This window comes from Sceloporus occidentalis, unplaced genomic scaffold (genome assembly GCF_023333645.1).
Source record: "Sceloporus occidentalis isolate IW3139 unplaced genomic scaffold, rSceOcc1.0.p SCAF_5, whole genome shotgun sequence".
Classification (NCBI taxonomy): Eukaryota; Metazoa; Chordata; class Lepidosauria; order Squamata; family Phrynosomatidae; genus Sceloporus; species Sceloporus occidentalis.
In genome coordinates this window covers 15,416,312-15,437,757 of record NW_028316985.1, presented here as the reverse complement: position 1 = coordinate 15,437,757, position 21,446 = coordinate 15,416,312, and positions in this window count along the sequence as shown.

The following is a 21,446-nucleotide window of genomic DNA, read 5'->3' as shown; positions in this document are numbered from 1 at the left end:
GCTGTAGCCTGAAAAAGGAACTTCTGACACACAGGTATATGCCTATAGATACAACCAGTTGTCATTCACTTGCTTTCTCTCCTTCCCTTTTCTAACACATAAACACACAAATGCACATCATGGAGCCCTGTTGGCACAGTTGCCAAAGGGTCTGCTGAAGGATATTGTGGTATCCATGCTCAGTATCCACATTCACAGGATAAAAGTGATTGCAGAAAGAATGGAAACAGGAAGAAAGAAAAGACATTTATTTTATTTATTTTTTTGCTACAGTACTTGGATGGGAGACTGCCAACCAATACCAGGTGCTGTAGGCTATATTTCAGAGGAAGGAACTGGCAAAACCACCAAAAAGAACCTTATGAAATTCATGGGGTCACCATAAGTTGACAGGCAATGTGAAGGCACACACACTTACACACATCTGGCAGTAATAAAAATGGTGGCAGCAAGCAGCAGCCGTGGTAAGCAATTAACAGTTAGAAAATATATTATTTCAGCCCCCCTCTCTGTTTCTCTCTTTGGCAGAGAAGCTAGCAATGAAGTCAGCAGCACAATGGGCAATTGCAAGGGAGGTGGAGTTATGATCATCATGTAAGTAGGTAAAAAGGAAGAGAAAATATGAAAGCCAGGTTTCCAAGTGGTACGATGTGGATGTGGGAAAGGAGAAGAAAGGAGGAGGAGGAAGAAAAAAAGACAGGTCACTCTCAGGAAGTTATACAGATTAGTCTTTTCAAAGAATGTTTTTTTAAATCTGGCAAAATAGATAAGAAAATTGGTGTCACCACCACCACCACCATCAACAATTTTTCTATCAGAAGCAACATAGTGTTCGCAGGGGCTCACAAAAGCAAGAGGAACCCTAATTCCCTGACAAAAAGCCACGTTTTCCATTGGTAGGGAAGGGATAACACAGCAACAATGGAATAGAATAATAGAATGATATAATCTTATGCTGCATCTGCACTGCAGAAATAATCCAGTTTGACATCACTTTCACTTTCATGGCTCAGTGCTATGAAATTCTGGGAGACATTTTTGTGAGACTTTTTTGTGAGACATTTAATCTTTTTCTATCAGAGAGCTCTGGTGCCACAATAAACACAGCCACCCAATTCACCAAGATGACCAGATTGCTGCTGGGGGTCCCGCGACATTCTCTATGGCCCAGCGGGCCCAGCTGCACCCCAGCTCATGATTGGTTGTTTGAGGGGGAAGAGAGTCCCTCTCTATGGTACCCCGGCCCTCCACGCAGCCGATTGGTTGGCTGGCCTGGAGGAGGGGCTCCTCCGCTTCTCAGCTCCTCCTGCCTTGCAGCTTATTTAAGGCCACGTGGCATTTCCACCTGCACCAGTTTAGCTCGGCTCTGGTACCGAACAGAGCCAAGCCTGAGAGGAGAAGGCGGCACTGCTCCTGCCTCTCCTCCCCTTTCTCATTCAGGGTTCCTTGGCCAGCTTTCTCAGGGCTGTCGTCGACGTTCACGGCCTAGGTGCCCTACTAAGTGTCGTGGCCATCTTTGGGGTAATTCCTTCACCCCTTCAGCTAGGCCTGGCACCCTCTCCCCCCTCTCCTCATGCTCCATGCTTCCTGGGGTGAGTGGCCACTTCTTTTGGGCCTGGGCCTGTGTTGCCATTTGTTTTTTTGCTTATGATGCAGCTTTTCACCAGCATGCCTCTCAGAACTCCAGAGAGTGCTGGGATCTTCTCCATAACAAAATTTATTGCTCAAGGTTGGCACCCAGGCCAAACCTCATGGTCCTCCAAAAGGGTCTGCTAAAAAAATTTCCTCAGGCTAGGGTGTTGGAAATTCAATGCTGGTAAATGTGCTTGATCACAGTGCAAGTACGAACACTGCTGTGAACTTTGCAGGCTCCCATGCCAAGGTCACATACTCACGCTCTTCAGCTACCCAGCAGCCCTTTCATTCGGGGCGCCCTGCCCAAACAGCTGGTGGCAGGAAGGATGGAGCCACCTCCTCTGATGCTGGGGGTTCAAGGGGCCTTAAATAGTTCTGCTGCTGCCCTAGGTCACTCCTTTCCACTTGCCCACTCCCCTGTCTGCCCTGATGGCCTCCTTCCCCTCCTCCATGCCTATCCCTTCAGGATGCTACCTCTTTCCTGCTGATGCTTTTTCCTTCAGTTTCTGCATTCCTGTTGCGGGTCTTCTCCTTAATTCCTGTGCCCATAATTTAAAATCTGCCAGGGATATGCCTGATATCCTTTGGACCAACATCAACAAAGAGATTGATGTGGGACGCATTGAGGGCCTCTTCCTATCTCCTCCTTCCCCCCACCTTCATATATCCCCACTTGGGGTTGTCTCCAAGAAAACCCCTGGTGAATTCTGCCTTATTCACCACTTTTCACATCCTCCTGGGGCTTCAGTTAATGACGCCATCCCTCCCGAGCTATGCTCAGTCCGTTACCCCTCTTTTGATCATGCAGTTCGCCTCATGTGGTCCTGCAGGCATGGGGCCCTCATGGCCAAGTGTGATATCCAGTCGGCATTCCGCCTGTTGCTTGTCCACCCTGATGATTTCCATCTCCTGGGTTTCAAGTATGAGGACCACTAGTATTTTGACAAGGTCATGCCGATGGGCTGTTCTGTTAGCTTTGCAGCATTTGAGACTTTCATTTCTTGAATGAGAAGTCAAGCAGAGGGCCTCCTCTCCCATCGTTCCTCACTACCTTGATGATTTTTTGTTTGTTGCCGAGGCCCACCATGATGGCTGACATTATCTCCTGGCCACCTTTTCTGCATTGGCCAGTGGAATTGGTGTCCCTCTTGCATCTGAAAAAACTGAGGGGCCTCCTACGTCACTTATGTACTTGGGCATCCAGTTAGATTCCGTCTCAGGAGTCTCCCGCCTCCCCCAGGACAAGCTGGCTGCCCTCCGGTCTCTGCTCTTGGACACCATTCAGGCCCATAAGGTCACCCTAAAGCAGATCCAGTCACTCCTTGGCCACCTTAACTTTGTGTGCAGAGTTATCTCTTCCGGCAGGGCCTTTTGTGCCAGGTTGGCAAAAACTATGACTGGTCTTCGCTTGCCTCATCATCATGTCCGCCTTAACAATGCCATAAAAAATGACCTCAGTATTTGGATTGAGTTCCTCCAAGTTTTCAAATGGGTCTCCATTTGGCAGCGACCATGGCAACTAGGGGATGGATTACAGGTTCACTTGGATGCTGCTGGGAGCCTTGGTTTTGGTCTTTATTTTCAGGGTCACTGGTATGCCCAGCGCTGGCCCCCCAGCTGGGCTCAAGGCAACATCCTCTGTGACCTTACTTTCTTTGAGCTCTTTCCTATTGTGGTTGCAGTTCATATTTGGCGCCTACATGTTGCTAACAAGCGAATGTGTTTCTAGTGTGAAAACCAGGTGGCTGTTAACATTGTGACTCAACAGTTCTCCAATTCAGAGAGAGTTATGTTTTTAGTTTAGCACTTTCTTCTTTGCTGTTTACATAACAATGTTTCTTTCACAGCTCATTTTGTGCCTGGCCTCCAAAATAATGTTGCAGATGCTCTCTCTCATTTCCAGGAAGCCAGGTTTCGCCGACCCATCACCCACGCCATTCTTGGAAGAACTGTGGGAGGTTAGATGTCAGAAGTGATGCAGGGTGTCTTATCGTCCTTGGCCCCTTCCATGCTTGGGGCCTATAAGAGAGCTATCTGCAAGCTTTATGAGTTTTTTGGTGATTCAGGCCTCCAAGCCCTATGGCCTATGGATTCTAATATTGTCCTCCAGTTTTTGGTGTGATTAAAACATGATAGTATTGCCCCAGGACCATGTCTGTGCACCTGGAAGATATTTCCTTCTTCTCCAAAGCCTCTCCCTACACAATTCGCCCCGCACTCTCAGAACTTCAGGAAAGAATTTATTGGAACATCACAAAACCAGGTTAACAACAACCTCCCATAGATCATTTACAGCTGCAACCCCCAAACTGTGGAACAGCTTACTGGAAGAGATCTGTCTAATCACCACCTTAGATGCCTTTAAGAAGGCACTTAAGATGGATCTCTTCTGACGAGCCTATCCACCCCATCTTTTATAGAATTCCTGAGATAAAAAGACTTCGCTTCTGAACATTACAGTATGTACTTAGACATTCAAGTATTGATCTAGCTATTTTATGGAATTAATATTAACACCAATACTAATATTTTATTGTTCATATTTTTATTATTCCTATATTTGTATTGCATTATTTTTACTGAGGTAATCCTGCCGCAATTCACAGGGAGAGGCGGGAAATATAAATAAAACTTATTATTATTATTATTATTATTATTATTCAACACTACTTTTATTGCCTTCTTTGGGGCTTTCAGAGTGGAAGAGTTGGTTTCCTCTTCAAAAAGAGATGTGTCTCTTAGGTCTCTCCAATCTGGAGATGTATCTTTTGTTAAACATTCTGCTTCCTTAGTTATACACAGGTCCAAGTGTGACCAGCTCGGTCGAGGTTCGACCATCAATTTGATACGGCTACACGGCTCCCACCTTTGCCCAGTATGAACTCTTCACAATTTTTATCTGTTCACCCTACAATCACCGGTTCCTTGTTTATCCATGCTGATGGATCCCCGTTGACATGGTTCCAGTTCGTGTCTGTGCTGCGCTTGGCAGTATGTCGCTTGGGGCTTCCTCCTGAAGAGTTTGGAGGTCATTCTTTTCATATTGGAGCAGCAACTTCAGCGTCTCAATCCGGAATGCCTGTGGAATCCATCAAAAACTGGGCAGGTGGAAGTCCAGAGCCTTCACAGGCTATGTTTACCCACACCTGGACTCTTGTGTTTGACTTTGGTTGTTCTGTGTAGGGTTGGCGGAAGGCATTCTTGCTTGGAACTGCCTTTTGTGGTGGCAACATAGGTCATGGATCTGGTGGGTGTGGTTTCCAGGGCTGTGTAGCACTGGATCGGGAGTCCTTTGGGACACGGTGCACTGAGGGCATGCATTGTGGCCATTGTGGGGGCCACATCGTGGCAGCGCCTCCCGGTGAATAGGGGCTTGACTGAGAACATGCAATTGGCTGGTTGCATGTCTGCGAGATGATGTTTTCATAGCCCCTATGTCATCCTGAAGCCTGGCTGTAAACAGGCATTTCCATTCATTGAATCACGGTGAAGTTGTACAATGTTCCAGATCCAGACCTCATACTTTGGGCCAACCCTACCTTGGTTGCTGTTTGTTTAATAAAGTTGTGGCATTTTCTTCCATATGCAGATCTTGGTATTATTGTGGTGGTGCCCCTCTCAGGCAAGCTACAATTTCCAACATTCCATAGCATTCAGCCATGGCAGATAAAGCGGTTTCAGCCTGGATTATTTCTGCAATGAGGATGGAGCCTAAGAGTTGGAAGGGACCACAGGGTCATTTTAGCAATGGCAATAGCAAGTACATTTCTATACCACTTATCAGTGAACTAAGCACTAAGTGGTTTGCAATGTGTAAGTTAATTACTCATTTTAGCAACTTATGGAAGGATGCAAGGCTGAGTGGACCTTGGAGCCCCTGGGATCAAATTTACAACCTTGTGGTTCAAGTAAAGGCGTTTAACCACTGCACCACCAGTACTTCTTGATCAACCCCTTGCAGAAATACACAACTAAAGCCCATCCAAGCCTTATTGAAAGACCTCCAAAGATGAATAATCCATGGAGGCAGAGTAGAAAACAAAGGATGCTGTTACCACTGGACGAAGGGGGAGAGAACTTGTGAGGAGTCTGCAGCAGTGGCTAAATCACTGCTGCAAAGACTAGAAGTCTTGTAAATAGGAGGAGGTGATGAGAAAATGTTTCAAATAATGTGTCAGCAGGCCTTGGCAACATGTGGTGAACCATGAAAAATGCCTTTGGGGCTTCATGCAACCCACAGTTTGCTGGAAGACCATCCTTGAAGTAGAACAACATCCATTGAACCAGCTCTGGCAAAATTTTGTTGCAATCTCTCATCTCCCTCCCTCCATGTTTCAAAGGTAGTTTCTTTTGCCACCAAATCCCCAAATTGTTCCCCCTCTCAAAGCTGGACTAAAGGCACTGGCTCAATTTAACCTAAAACAGATTTCTCATGAATCACTTCCATACAGTGGTGTAAGCATTATTGTTTGAGACATATAGACCCTTGCATTGCCAGAAGGTTGGCCTAGGTGAACCTTAGAAGTACTTTAGGTCTAATCTGCACTATAGAAATAATGTAGTTTGACATTGCTTTAACTGCCATGACTCAGTGTTATAGAATTTTGGGATTTGTAATTTGTAGTGACACCAGAGCTCTCTGACAGAGAAGGCTAAATATCTCACAAAACTATAAATCCCAGAATTCCATAGCAATGACCTATGGCAGTTAAAGCAGTATCAAATTGCAGTGCAGATTAGACCTTAAACCTCTATTATTCTTTGTTGCCAGAAACATGACAGCTCTTTTGCCACATCATTCTGTGAAGAATCAATTGTAGCATCCATCACGTACTACAGATTACAGACAACCTAAAAGATTACTCTTTTCAGTTACTGGTTTTAGATCTGGTGTAGTCAGTTAGGTAATAAAATTATTGTCATTGTCGTCATCACCCATGTTTCTATCTGAAGTAACTTAAAATTCTATGTGCTTGTTTTCAGTGGGTTCAGGAATCAGCAGGCATCCTGAGAAGGCACCTTTCCAAAGCCTGGCTGCTGGTCTCTCCAGTAATATGATTTGGGTGTTTTCATCATTGCTTATTTTATTTCACAACAAACGTGCATTTATCACATGATTGCTTTCCCAATTATAATACAAAATAAAAGGCACCATCAAATAGTTTAATGGGAGTCAAGGAAAATAGAAGCTTTGTTCATCAAATGATGCAGAAAATAAAATGACAATGGGAAAATTTAGACCGTGGGTGGGGGCACAGAAGCTATTTGTGGTGGACTGTCTAGCTTGGAAGAAGTAGTCCTCTAAACACACACACATATGCACACACCTCATTTCAAGTCAGTGCCTTTACAGAAGAGTGATTGTAGCATTGGAACAAAGTTCTTTTCCTGTTAGTAGAATCAGGGAGTGGAGGTGGAGTTGCAATCTGCCTAGATAATATTTATTATAATTACCTATTTATTGAAAGCACTTATACTTTACTGGGGAGCAAAAAGATTCCTAGAATGACCTGCAAAGGGACATCAGATGACAACACTTTCCCCAGGCTAAGAATCTAAGTGTAAGACATGACACAAAAGTAATAAGAGATAGGAAGGAGGAGGAAAAAAGAAAATTCAGAGTAGCGTTCTTCCTAGTCGGCTAGAAATACTGCTGCCAGCTGAAGAGGAGCCAAAGGAAGCTGATCTCTCAGTAGAGGAGTTGCAGTACCTTTACTTGTTTCCCTCTGCTCCCTGCCCTGATGAAAGGTCTTTAAGTCATGGGTCGGCAACCTACGGCCCGCGTTCCAGCCTGGTGAGGACTTGGGACCGGCCCCAGCCCGGTCCTGCCGCCGATTGCCACCCCCGCCACAGCTTCCGTGCCGCTCCGGGCACCATTTTGAGTTCGGACCCCAGTTGTCTGAGGGACAGCAACCCAGCCCCCAGCTCAAAAAGGTTGCCTACCCCTGCTTTAAGTGCTATAAAATCTTCTAATTTAGCCAGAATTCTGGAGAATTTAAGAGAACATTTGACATTGCATTATGGTAATTCTCTCTCTTTCTCTCTCTTGTTCAGACATCTCTCTCTTGTTCAGACATGTATCTGCCAGAGAAGACAATAAATCAGGTTTTGTTATGTCAGCTCAAAACAAAACTTAGGCAGATGACAGATACCTTAGGAACACATGTGGGAGAGATTCTAGTCTCTCCTGGTCCCATTAAATTATGCAATATATACGCTGCAATATATACGCATCCTGAATTTCTGGGACTAGATTGTATGCCTAAATAAAATGTGACGAGTCAACTAGAATTCCCAGACCTCAGGGCTTACCTCTAGTCCTCAGCATGATGAAGAGAAACTTCAGGGTGACAGCATGGCCTTAAAATTATACAGACACTGCTTTCAAAAGTGCTTTAAAAAGATCTGGGGAATGGCAAACTTTTCTCCCTGATCAGTGCAGAGCTTGAAATATTTAATTTTCAACCTAAGAAATATTTTCTCATTTGTTATATGTGGTGTTTAATGTTTGAATTCCATCCTCTGAGCTACTGTGGTTTATCTTGAATATCTTATGTTTCAGGACATCCAGAAGGGGTGTCATGCTCTCAGGTTTTGGCTCTGCAGTCTCAGGGCCTGGGATGCTCCTGGCATGGCAACTCAAGCTCAAGTCCCATCTAGAATAGACCCACCGAATCAATGGAATTTACATGTTTTTCCTCCCTGCCCATACTTGGCAATTGATGCAACAGCTGATGTTTTCTGTTCTAGTTGAGACTAGTGATTGGAATAGGCCATACACTGCAAGATAAAATTTCCTGTTTAATAGCTATTTTAAATTAAAAAACGGAGTTAGTTTGTGGATGTTGGCACAAGAATAGCAGCAGTTTTCTTTCACTCATAGGCTACTAAATCCCATGGATGATTTGTTGCTATGCATTGCTTACTTATTTCCAGGATAATGGCTCTTTAATCGCGATGTGTGTGAAAACGTTAATCACAATTGCACGATTTCCCCAGGATTATCGCTGTTTAAACCCCTGATTTTCCCTGTGTGATAAAGTCCCATGAGAAAGCCCTCCCTGTAAGCTCTTAAAGACAAACCTGGATATGATACTCATAAGAGACTGTAGTAGGACATGTGTGATCTTATTTTACAAAACACTCACAACAGAACTGCATACATTATCTGAAGGCAGAATAAAATTTCCTCTGTAACAAAATATGGCAAATACATTCACATATCCTCCAACTGTCTCAATTAATCCTCTGTTGTCCCACTTTTCAGCTGCTTTTAAAATGTCCTAGTTTTCTCTTTCCATCTTACTTTCCCTCTTTGTCCTCAGTTTACTTTAGTTGCTGCAAACTGAAAAAAGGATCCTGGCTTCCATGCCATCCAACTAGTAGTCATTGTGGCTGTCAGATTCTGGGAGTGTAAGGTTGTGTCTTTGTAACCTCAAAGGTAGTGATTTGTACCAGTGGTGGCAGTACTGGGTGGCACAACAGGACGCACATGTAGGCAGTTGCCTGGCATAACTCCAGAATGCTCCAAATTTTCCTGTTTTTTGTTTGTTTTTGTTTTTTTTATGCAGTTTAAGGCAGAGATGGCTTGGATTCAATGCAGAACTACCTGTGGCTTGTGAAGATAATCTGCAGTCAAATTGGGGCTTTGGCCCTGAATCGTGTAGATGGGGCGACATGAGAGTAGGAGAAAATGAGCATAAATGGCCCATGAAGACGTGCCTTAGCCTTTCAAAAGTAAAATTACCAAGTTCAGCTCATGGTTGACAGAAGGCTGAACTGGGAACTTTCCGGCTAATAATTTATGCTCCCAGCCACTTGCAAATAAAGATTGCTATTTATCATTATCTTCAGATTAAAGTGGAAGAATCCTGGTTCAAAACAAATGGTATTATGTGTGCTTTCTTTCTTTCTTTCTTTCTTTCTTTCTTTCTTTCTTTCTTTCCTTCTCTCTCTCCTGTACCATCCATGTACTTTCTTCCCACCCCGCCAGTGTAAACAGACCGAGGAGCTCTTGGTCTAATTAGCTGTCTTTAAGGCAGGGCTAAGTGGGCACAGTGGGGGGAATGTCTTTCTCAGGCCCCTCCAAGCTTCTTGTAGGGCCTGGCAGACAGAGAGGTGAGCGGCCTCCAAGAGGCACAGCAAACTCGCTGACATTATGTCCACGGGTTATCATTATCATCTTTTTTTTAAGGGAACCTGATCGATCGCTCCCGACCACAATGATGCTTCGGGGCATCTCTAGCACTGCTGGGGAGTGATTGACCATTGGGTATCATTAAAGAAGAAAAGAGGGAAGGGAGGAGGGCTGGAGAGAGGGAGAAAGGGAGCGAAAGAGACAGGCAAAGGCGGCACAAATAGAACCAAGTCTTCCTGGTGCATTTTCTTTCTCTCCCCCTTCCCCAGACTTCACTGACCTTTCACTCAGGAGCCAGGTGGAGCTGAGAGAGATTTAATTGAATGAATGCCTCAGATGTGTTTGGAGCTTTGGTGATGATGGAGGAGGAGGAGGAAGCAGAAGATCTGGTCCATCCATATTAAAAAGAAAGAGAGACACCTGAGGAAGGAGGAAGGGGAGATAAGAGTATAAAGAAATGAGGAAGATAATAGAATTGTCCACAAAAACAACAGCAGCAGCAACTTTGAATGATCTTCAAGGACTAATTGCTCAGGTCTTCCAAGAGCTTCCATGGTTCTTTGGCTCACACAGGGGACAAGGGAATTTGGCAAAGACAAAAAATTCCTTAGGGACACACTTCTCCTCCCTACAAGTTGATCCCTCTGAAGTGTGATAGCAAGGTGGTGACTCCGCACACTGCCAGGGATAGCTGTCAAGACAAAGGGGATACCAGTCATCCCATGTATTCACCCCCCCCCCCACTTTTCTCTACCACCATCACTCTGCAGGTGAATGCACAGAGATGCACATACTGTATTACTTGTCCCCAGCAGACCTGCATTTTATGGGCCTGGCTCATGTTTAAGCTTCCGAGCTTTCCTCATTAATCTTAACAAGCCAATAATAATAAGAAGAAGGAGGAGGAGGAAGGGAAGGATGCAGGGCCAGATGTAGAGAAATGAGGCCCATAGCCAAGACCTTGGTTCAGGGTGAAGTGGGAGAATTTTGAGACATGGTGAGGGAACAACTGGTTTTGTTTAGATTTGTTTGCTTGTTTAAGGGTTTTTTGTTTGTTGTTGTCATCTCCAGAAATGTGTACTAGTCCTTCTTGTTGGGGGGAGGGAGAACCCATGTAGAGCTTTCTGTTTATTTAATAAGGAAAATGTTTTTTTAAAAAAACCATGCATTGTTGCAATTGCAGGAAACACAAACATATCTTTGTGTAGTTGAAAGACCATTTAAGTGTTTGGGAGAGGTACAGTCAAACCGAGAAATGTTAAAAATCTCAGAGTGATACCTAAAATTCTGACCAAGAGGGCAAACTAGAGTTGTGTTTTTGTGCGCAATGTATCTTACCATTATAGGGAAGGAAACACTACTTTGAGAGGTGGAAACCATGAATGTTTCTACTCACTTGCTGCCTATGGAACCTACTGGAAATAGTTACAGAAACAGGATGACCAGATGTCATACCCGTAAAGGAGGACAAGTCACTGCAGAATGCAGGGCACTTGAGAAAGATGTAGGACATTACAAAATAAAAACTAGCACCAACAACAACATTTACATTTCTATACTACTTATCAGTGAACTCAACACTCTCTAAGTAGTTTACAATCTGTAAGCCAATTGCCCCCAATAGCTAGGTACTCATTTCACTGACCTGTGAAAGGATGGAAGGCTGAGTCAACCTTGGAATCCCTGGGATCGAACTCACAACGTTGTAGCTGCAGTACCGGCATTTAGCCACTGCACCACCTGGGCTCCGTATAAAAGCTAAAAACACTCATATAAATGTAAATTCATGCTTCTTAGTCATATTCAAAATGGAGGACATTTTGAAATTCCTCCTGGATAGAAGGCTGAAATGTAGGACACATCCTGGAAAATGAGGATGTCTGGTCACCCTGCAGAACATCTCCTTAAAGCAGCTAGCTTCTTTAAACCTTAAGAGTATGAGAGTCCTATAAAAACAAATGAAAAATAATCACTCTAAAATCCCATTAGGCAGAACAGGTTTTTTTTAATCCCCATTCCTTTCACTTCTCTCCTTCTCTCCTTCCACTTTTTGGTATCCAGTTTTTGCTGACTTTGACATTCACTCACTCTTAGTTTGGTGTGTTCCCAAATTTTAAACTGCCACTCCTCCCTCTTTAATTACTCTTTTTCTTCCCTTATAATTCTCCTTTCATTCGTCTTCCTTTCCCACTTTAGTCTCTCTTTTTTTTAACATAAGTAAAAAGCAGCGAATGAATCTCAGCTGACTTAAATGGGTGACAAGGGAGAACAGAAGAAGGAAATTCATCCCTTCTTGTCTTTGAGAGCAATTTAATTAGACCTGGGTCCCCTATGAGTGCATGAAGGAAGGACAAGGGGGCAGGATTTCTTACTTTTTTTCTGGGCTTCTTCCAAAGGCAAATGCAGCCTTGGACACACATGCAGAGAGAAAGGATTCTTAAAGGATCATGTAAGAAGATCAACCGATAAGCAGTTAATTTTGTCTACTTAGGAAGCAAATGACTGAGTGGTCTCTCCCTGGAATACCAGAGTGATGGGTACTTGGGCAGACACAGAGAGAATGAGAGAGAATAGATCACAAGGAGAGGTCATTGGGGTATTTTACTATTAATCTTGGTGGCTAAAATTAAAGATTTATGCAACTTGATAGGATATCTTGACTGCATGTGTACATCTATATCTATATCGGTATATATATACATATATATACATATTGATTTTTCCCCCTTACACAGCTCAGTTATTTCAAGAATTTTCATCAGGGGAAAACCCATTTTAAACTAATTGGAGTCTGTGGAGAGGAAACCTCATTTTTGGTTCAAATGAATTTTCCTGAAAATGTCATTTAATTTGGGAAATATGACGGATCTGCCTGATTTCTTGATAAGAAATGAAATGAGCCGTTGTCCTTCAGGATATTTTAGGCTTGAAATGCACGTGTGTGTGATTTTATGGTTAATGCCATCAGATAGAAGTGGCCTACTTTGGAAAGAGAAGCCCATCAGCCTCAGGGAAAAAATAAAGCTAGAATGGTGCCTTTCACTCCACAGCCTCCACAATTTGAGTTGACATTCATCAGTGACAGCTTCTTTTTTTCCTCCCAAGTAATACTTACACAAGGTAAATTGTAGCAACTAACAACATGATCAAAAGAGCAGACAAAACATAAGCTTCATTCACTGCCTCTAAAACCAATCATTTGTTTTGCATTTGGTGATTCAAAACGTAGAGGTTGTTCTCACTAGGTGAAACCCCGCGTTCTGAATCGAATCCTAGGAGTGGAGTTCCTACTAGGATCTGATTTAAACCTAGAACGGTTCTAGAGCAACCCGCAATCATCCCCACTACAATTCGAATCGTAGAGCGGTTTAAAATTTTGAATCGTGTTTTCGTCATTTAACGCGCATTAAAAAAGTACTAGGGTCGAACCTACATTTTTCCCTTGAATCGGGATAGGAACTGGAGCATTTAAATAGGAACGACAGCCTTTGAAATCGGGTTAGCTGGATGGGAGGAGCGGAGTGCGATGGGGCTGGCCTTGGGGGAGTTGCCCTTTCTGTCCCCATCCGTCGTCGCTGTCGCCATTTTTGCTTCCCTCACCCCTTTGTCCGCTGTGGTCTTTCAATAATAGATAAGGAATTTTTTTTTAAATTTTAATGGCTTACAGGCGCTTAATCTCTTCAGCGCTTTAAGCGCCTGAAGTCCCGGCTGCTCAAGCGCCTGCATCTGCCAAAGGACTACAAGGCTTCCCCCGGTGGATTGCAACCTCCCCTCTGTGTGGGGAGAGCCCATTTCTAACGGAGGACAGGCAGGAAGGAAAGCCTCCTCTCGAAGAGGCATTCCCTGCCCACTTGGGCTCTGATCTCACCCAGGCAGGGAAGGGAAGGCTCCTCGCGAGGAGGCATCTGATCTCGCCCAGGCAGGGAAGGGCTCTGATCAATGGGGGGGGGGGGAGATAGAGCCTTTCTCCCTCCCTTTCTCAAATGGAAACTGCCTTCTCCTCCAACTCTGGAAAGAGAATCTTTGGGAAGAGTGCTCCCTCCCTGCTTTTCCAGCAGCCTCCTTCATTGATCTCTGGGCTCTCTGAAGGGATTCTCCCTGGCTGTCTTGGGACGTCTCTTGCTCTTGCTTTATTTGGCTTTCACTCTCTCCTCTCTCTTAGGTCTTTACCCCACGCTCTGTTTTCTCTCCTGCTTTCTCATCCTTGCTCTTGTCCCTTTATCTATTTTTTGACTGTAGCCTCTTGCCGCTTGGATCGTTCTCTTTTCCCCTTTTCTGTCTTGTGTCTCTATCCCATTTAAACTGACTGCCTTCTCCTCCTTGATCCCATTTTCCAACCCTGGGCTTTGGATGCAGAACAGTCTCTACCCACTGAAACCCACTGCCTTCTCCTCCTTGATCCGATTTGGCAAACACACACACACACACACACTACAGACAGACAGACAGACAGACAGACAGACAGACAGACAGACAGACGATTATATATGAATACTCACACACACACATGCACATATATATATATATATATATATATATATATATATATATATAAAAATGCATACACACACAAACATATAGGTATATATACACATATATATTTGTGTGTGTGTTTGCATATGAGTGTGTGTGTGTGTGTGTGTATATATATATATATATATAAGGTAATTATAAAGTAACAACTTTTTTAATTTATGAAAAAACCCTCATCTGTAGTTCCAAACCCACTGTAGAAATAATACAGTTTGAGACCCCTTAACCTGCCCTGGCTCAGTACTAAGGAATTATGGGAACTGTTGTGTTTGTGAGACATTTATCCTCCTCTGCCAGAGAGTGCTGGTGCCATAATAAACTACCATTCCCAGGATTCCCTAGCACTGAGTTATGGCAGGTAATATGGGGAGACGCAGAAGAGGACGTTTGAGCGATTAAGTGCCTTCATTGGTCCATTTGGAAAAAAAACCCACCAAAAATACATCAATTCACAAACGGTCAATGAAATGGAAACGATGGCAAAAGATAAATCGCTTCCAAATATTCCGGATTAACGTTACGTCATTCTGACGTACTATTGATGGACAGCTCCAAATAAGGTATGGAGGAGAAAAATCGATTTATTTAAACACCGATTTCATGCCAAGTAGGAACGCTAGCAGGTAAAAACTTCGATTTAAAAAAACAGATAGGAACGAAGAATAAAAGCGATTCGGAACGCGGGATAAGACCAGGGTTATTTTGAATCGGTTTTATTAAAAACGTTGTATTTTAAATCATTTCAAATCTTAAGTGAGAACACCCCCTAAGACTGGTTCACCCAAATGGGGCCCCAACACAAGCAAAACACAATGGGCAGGGGTGTAATTTCTGTGATCTAGTGCCTCTGTGTGGGATACAAGCTTAATAAGTGGCCATTCCAAATTTGTGCATTGTAGCATCTTGGAAAATGTTCTAAAGTTGTCATGCAGAACACAACAGAGCCAGTGTGGTGTAGTGGTTTAAGAGCTGGACTAGGATTCAGGAGACCAGGATTAAAATCCCTACTTAACCATGGAAACTCACTGGGTGACATTGGCCAAGCCACACTCTCTAAGCCTCAAAAAAAGGCCATAGTAAACCCTCACCCAAACAATTCTTACTGTGATGGCCTTATGGTTACCATATTTTGAAAATTACTTGAAGGTGTACAACAACAAACCATAACAAGGAAGATACATCACAATGTAGAACAGGGTTGGGCATAGTGTGATGTGTGGATCACATAGGTTCCTTGGATGCCATATTTTTGCTCTACAAGGACTACACCAGTTCCCCAAAGGCCCTCAACCTCTCTTAAAAAAGAAAAAAGAAAAAAGAAAGTCATCTGACTTGCAGGCATTTTTATTTTGCCTCAAACCACATAGAAAGTAACCCAATTTCATGAAACACAGGAAAATACTCCTACGCCACTCCTGCCCTGCTCCTTTCACATCAGGTAAAGACCTTTAATTTAAACAGGCATTTTAAGCTCTATTGGCTGTGGCAAGATTTTATTTTTATGGAGTGTGCTTGATATTTGTTTCTTTCTTGCTTGCTATGTTTCTAGAAGGCTTTATATTTTTAAAACATATTGGTGTTTTAACAGGATAGCTTGTTTTAATTGTGTTTTAACATTTTTACCATCAGGTTTTTAGCTTTATCTTCTTTTGTCTGAGTTCTAATGCACCTTGGATTCAACATTTTAAAAAAAGGATAATAAATAAATAAATAAATAAATAAATAAATAAATAAATAAATAAATAACTAACTGACTATGTGGGGATGTGCATGAAACACTTTCAGGGTCATTAGAGTGTTCCTCACTCCCAACTACCTATTTCATAGGAAGGTCCCATGATCAACAAGCTAATTACTTTTGAGACTATATATCTTCTGAAGGCACCAGATCCCATCTGATTTTGGAAGCTAAGCAGGATCAGCCCTGGTTTGCACTTTGATGGGACTGTTATGGAATATCAGTTGCTGCAGACCACATTTTAGAAGAAGGAAATGGGAAACCACCTTTGAATATTCTGTGGATAAGACACCCCTAAGAAATTCATGGGGTTGCCATAAATTAATAGGCAACTTGAAAGCACATACACACAGGGACACAGAGAGCAAGAGCCTTAGAACTACTGGATAATGGCTACAATTTTTCTATCTCACAAAAAACAAAAATACACAGAAACATACAACCATATGCTGTAGATTAAATAACTAGGGGTAAAAATGTGTCTCCAGTCTTAACCATTTTGAAGACTTTTCAAAGCTCCTGTCCAGCACCATGCACAAGATACCTTGGCAGTCTTTTCATGAAGCTCTGTTACCCGCAAGCCTTGCAACAATAAATAAATTCAGACAGTAGCATCTCTCATTACAGTATCTTTGTAGGTTGTTGCTGCTTTGTATTTGTGTTGCACCAAGCTGAAAAGTGGATTTGGGAGAATAACATCTAAAGTGCATTTATCTTTCTTATTTTATTCATACCTCCTCTTTCATTCCACCTTATCTTTAAGCCCTTCAGTGCTATCCAACATGCTGGTTGTTTCCTGAAAGAAAAGCAAATGGCTGAAATATTCTAAGGAAACTCTTTAAATCCATTTTTGGTTACCAACTGTGCCAAGATAAATGTATTAACCTTAGCATCTGAACAGTGAGGAATGCCTCCATGTTCCCAGTGCACTGAAAATGGCAAATTATCTACCTAAATACTAAATTGGACACTTAAAGGAAAAGTATATTTTCTAACCTAAAACAGACAGCTGGAAAATTCAAAACTGTTTTTATGTTCACTGCACATCTCTTGGAATGCCCAGGCTATACATGACAGGAAAGCAAATTGTGCCAGAACCAAGTCTGGATAAGAAATCAAAATGGTGTTTTGGATAGCTCACTTGGCTTTCAGGTGTCAGGTGCTTTGAATCTTCCTGGCATGAAATTTGAAAAATGCCTGCCCACTCTGGAAGCATGTACTCTGACCGTAGAAGAAGGTGAAGACCTGCAGGTCTTCTTGAGAAATGTCTAGCAGAGTTTATGCCCTTGTGCTCTAGATTACCAATTAACTCAAAGAGAAAACTTGCTTGGCCATTTGCCAGGGACAAAAAAAAGGAAAACTGTCTTCCCCCAGTACATATCAGTAGATTTGTAGACTCATTGATTTGAAAGAAGCTGCAAGGGCTTGTCTACAATAATATCATAGGGAACCTTGTCAAAAGTCTTACGGAAATCAAGATACATTACATCCACAGCCTTCTCCTAATCCACTAGACTTGTAATTCTGTCAAAGTAAGAGGTAAAATTAGTCTTCCATGACTTGTTTCTGAGAAACTATGCTGATTCTTCATAATTCTTTTCTAAGCACTCACCTATTGACAGTAACCTGTTCTAGCTTCTTGGTACTGATGTCAATCAACAGTTGCCTGGATCCTCCTTTTACTCCTTTTTTGAAGAAAGATACAACATTTACCTTCCTCCAGTTGCTTTGTCCCACAATCTCTGTTGTGTACACCTATTACATATCCATATCCACAGACTCTGCATCCAAAAATTCAACCATCCACAGCTTGAAAATATTTTTTAAAATAAATCCAAAAAGAAAAGTTTGATTTTGCCATTTTATATAAGAGACACCATTTTACTGCAGGATGAGTATTATTTATCTGAAGGGTTTGACCATTTCAGACAAATAATCAACAAAAAATGTTTTGGATTTTGGAATGTATAGACAATGAGATATCTTGGATATGGGGCCCAAGTCTAAACATGACATTCATTTATGTTTCATATATACTTTATGTGTGTAGCCCAAAGGTAATTTTGTACATAATATTTCTAATACTTTTGTGATGAAACAAGGACTGTGTACACTAAGCCATCAGAAAGCAAAAGTGTCACTATCTCAGCCACTCATATGGACAATTTTATAATTCTGGATAAGGGATCCCCAACCTGTATGCTATTATATATAATGAGACTTGAGTATCCATAGATTTTGTTATCCATGGAGGTTCCTGGAACCAAAGCTCCAAGGATACCAAGGGTCCACTGTACTAGCATTATATAAAGCTGCTGTGGCTTGCTCTCCCTCACAGTCAAGTAATTACTGGAAAACATGCATGTATGTTTTTAGCTGATATTGATATTCCTACCTCTTTGTCTAGAAACAACATGTGTATATCTGTGAACCTACATGTATCTTCTTAGAATCTTCCTCTTGTTTTCTCAATTATCCAACTATTAAAACAGTTCCCTGCATCCTGCCACTTCCCACCTCTTGTGTGTCCATGTGCATGCTTATAATGGAACTTTCCTTTTCTGAATGCTTTTTTGCTCCTCCAACTCTCCTGCTAGTAAAAGCATCTCCCTTTTCTCCTCTCCACCCTTCCATTCCCAGCTAAGGCCAAGATACTGAAGCGATGGATAGATAGAATGTGATACTTACTATACATTAGAAATGAGGACAACATTCGGACAAAGCAGGAAATCTTATGGGGAATGGCTGGTGCATCCATGCAGCTATGAAATTTATTTATTTATTTATTTATTTATTTATTTATTTATTTATTTATGGTATTTATACCTCACCCTTCCATCCTATAGGCTCTCAGAGTGGCTTTAACCATCACATTCATTGTGTCCATGGACAACAGAATATCTGTCTAGCAGATACTAAATAGTTTGGCTCTGGAGCACTTGGAAGTGAAATCCTTTTACATTTCTTCCTGGGATGGGGGTGGCCACTGTCCCTTAGGAGTTAGAAACCAAAAATGTAATTTCCCCAAGCTATAGGCTATGTGGTGCTGCCTTACGCGTTGTCCCTCCTGCCTCAGAGCAATCTATGCCAAGGTTTTGCACAGTGGATTTTCACTGCCCTGCTACTGCCTAAGATAATTTAACAGGACATACAGAGGATTAATCTTTGGACCTTTTGTATGCAAGTTATGTGTACTCTGCTGCTGAGTCACATGTCCTGTTTCAGTGAATGTGTTTGAGCATGGAAAATAATGGAAGAAAATAACAGAAGAAATTCTGGATGCCATGTATTACACCTGAGTAGGATTACACATTGCTGTCCAACTTGAAATAAGAGACCAGACACATATACGGGTTATAAAATGGGCCACTTTAACCTATTTAGCTGTCTCCTTGAAAACCTGTAAAATTTTAAGGGAGCAACCTGATGCAGGAGCAGCTCAGACCACCTCCTCAGCTTCCCCTGGGTGAAACACCTGAGCTCTGTGGAAAAACCCATGACTGGGTTGCTCCCTGGCCAGCTGGCATCTGGAACGCCAACCTGAGATTTCCTCACTCAACTCACAGGACTTGATTGAGGGTTATATCCCAGGTCAGCCTTAAGGAAGTTCTCTTTCCTCTCTCCTTAGTCACAAGACCTAAAGAGAAAGTTTAATAGACCTAACCTTCACCCCAAGCAGGTGCCATAGATGTTCACCTGACAACTAATTCTCCCCCATCAACAGCCAGTGACCATCTATTTAAGTTCACACCTAAGCCAATTTTCCAAGTCCCCGAACAACAGTGTAAGGTAGGCGAAAAACCCTTGGAAAGGGGAGAAAATTCCTACCTGACAACGTGACCAACACAGCTACACTGAAGTCGAGGCAGGAGGGTGGGACAACAATTGCAAAGAGGGATAAGGAAGAGTGGTGCTGGCTGAAATAGCCTCAGCTGTATCCCCAACCCTTCCCTCTTGTGGGGTAGAAACACCACATCTAATTGGCTGCTGGCCTCATTCAAGAGGGCAGCAAACACATGTTTCCAACCATGGTGGCCCGGGGATGTGGATTACCTCGCTCTTGTAGATGCAGATGTGGAGATAACATTTGTGTGCACAAACATTACAAGAGAACTAGCGTGGTGTCCTTACTTTAAAGATGAGGTTCTAAAATTTATTCTGAAAATGTTAAAATCAAGAAACACATACACAATCTTTGTCACTTTGAATTTGCAGGATCAAAAGATTTTCCCAGTTTAAACTCGCTCATTCTCATATCTCTGAACTGAGCTGGATCCTACTTATTTATCTGACTCCTTCAGTTTTTCTTTTCTTTTCTTTCCCCACCCCCCTTCTTCCAGGGCAGTTTATCAAGTCTCTATCCCATTCAGATGTCCATCAAGAAGAGTGGATATCAGCTTGCTGACAACACGTATACCTATCTGAGCCTTGCTTTCTGCCTGGCATGTTTGGAAGAGAAGATAGAAAGCTAATAGAGAATGTTCGTAGTAAACACGAGGAGAAGCAAGATATCTCCCAGGAGAATCTGTTCTGCAGTATTATTATCATGGGTCTTAATATAGTAAGTTTCCTTTCCACTGCGATGGGATATGTAACAACTTTTTAAAAGGATTTTGGCTGGAAACCTGTCTTAAATCAAGTAGCTACCAAAGGAAAAACGAGCTTTAAAAAGTAAGAAAAGATCACTTTTCAGCCTTTTGGCTAAGATCAAGTGTAAAAAGTAAGAAAAGCCCTACTGAATCTACTTTTGTACTTTGGCCAGCCAGCCAGCTATTTTCCATCAGACACAATTGGTATTCAGTAGTACATTGCCTACAGATTCTATATAGTTACAGATGCTATAACTACTGTATATACACATGTATAAGCAGTGGTGTCACTAGGGATGTGTGAATAGCAGGGATTGCACTGGGTGACACATCACAAAAAGGGGTGACACTTGATCAGACCCTCCTCCTGCTGAGGGGTGAAAAGGAGTGATTGCATCCTTCCTGGCTTCACAATGGCAGCAGCTCCCTCTTCAGAAGGAGGCCACTGCTGCTGTGAAGGAGAAGGGTGAGTGTGCCCTTCCTGTCTTTCCTATGGCAGTGGCTCCCTCCTCAGGAGGAGGCTGCAGCATTGGCTAAGGAGGAGGGTGAGCACAAACATATTGGGTTCCAGAAGACCTATCCCAGATCTGCAGTAATTGTGGCAGCAACAAAACTTTTTATGCTGAAACAAGCCTTTCAAAAGCTGTTAGAACTCCCAGAGGTTGAAACAAGGTACAGTAGCCACACAGAGCTTGTTTTTAAAGTTACCAGTGCTGCACTGCACAAGACTTGTTTTAATGTAAACATATGTATTTGTTTATTTTATTTATTTAATTCATATACTACCTTTCCCCCTGTAAGGAACATTTAGCAT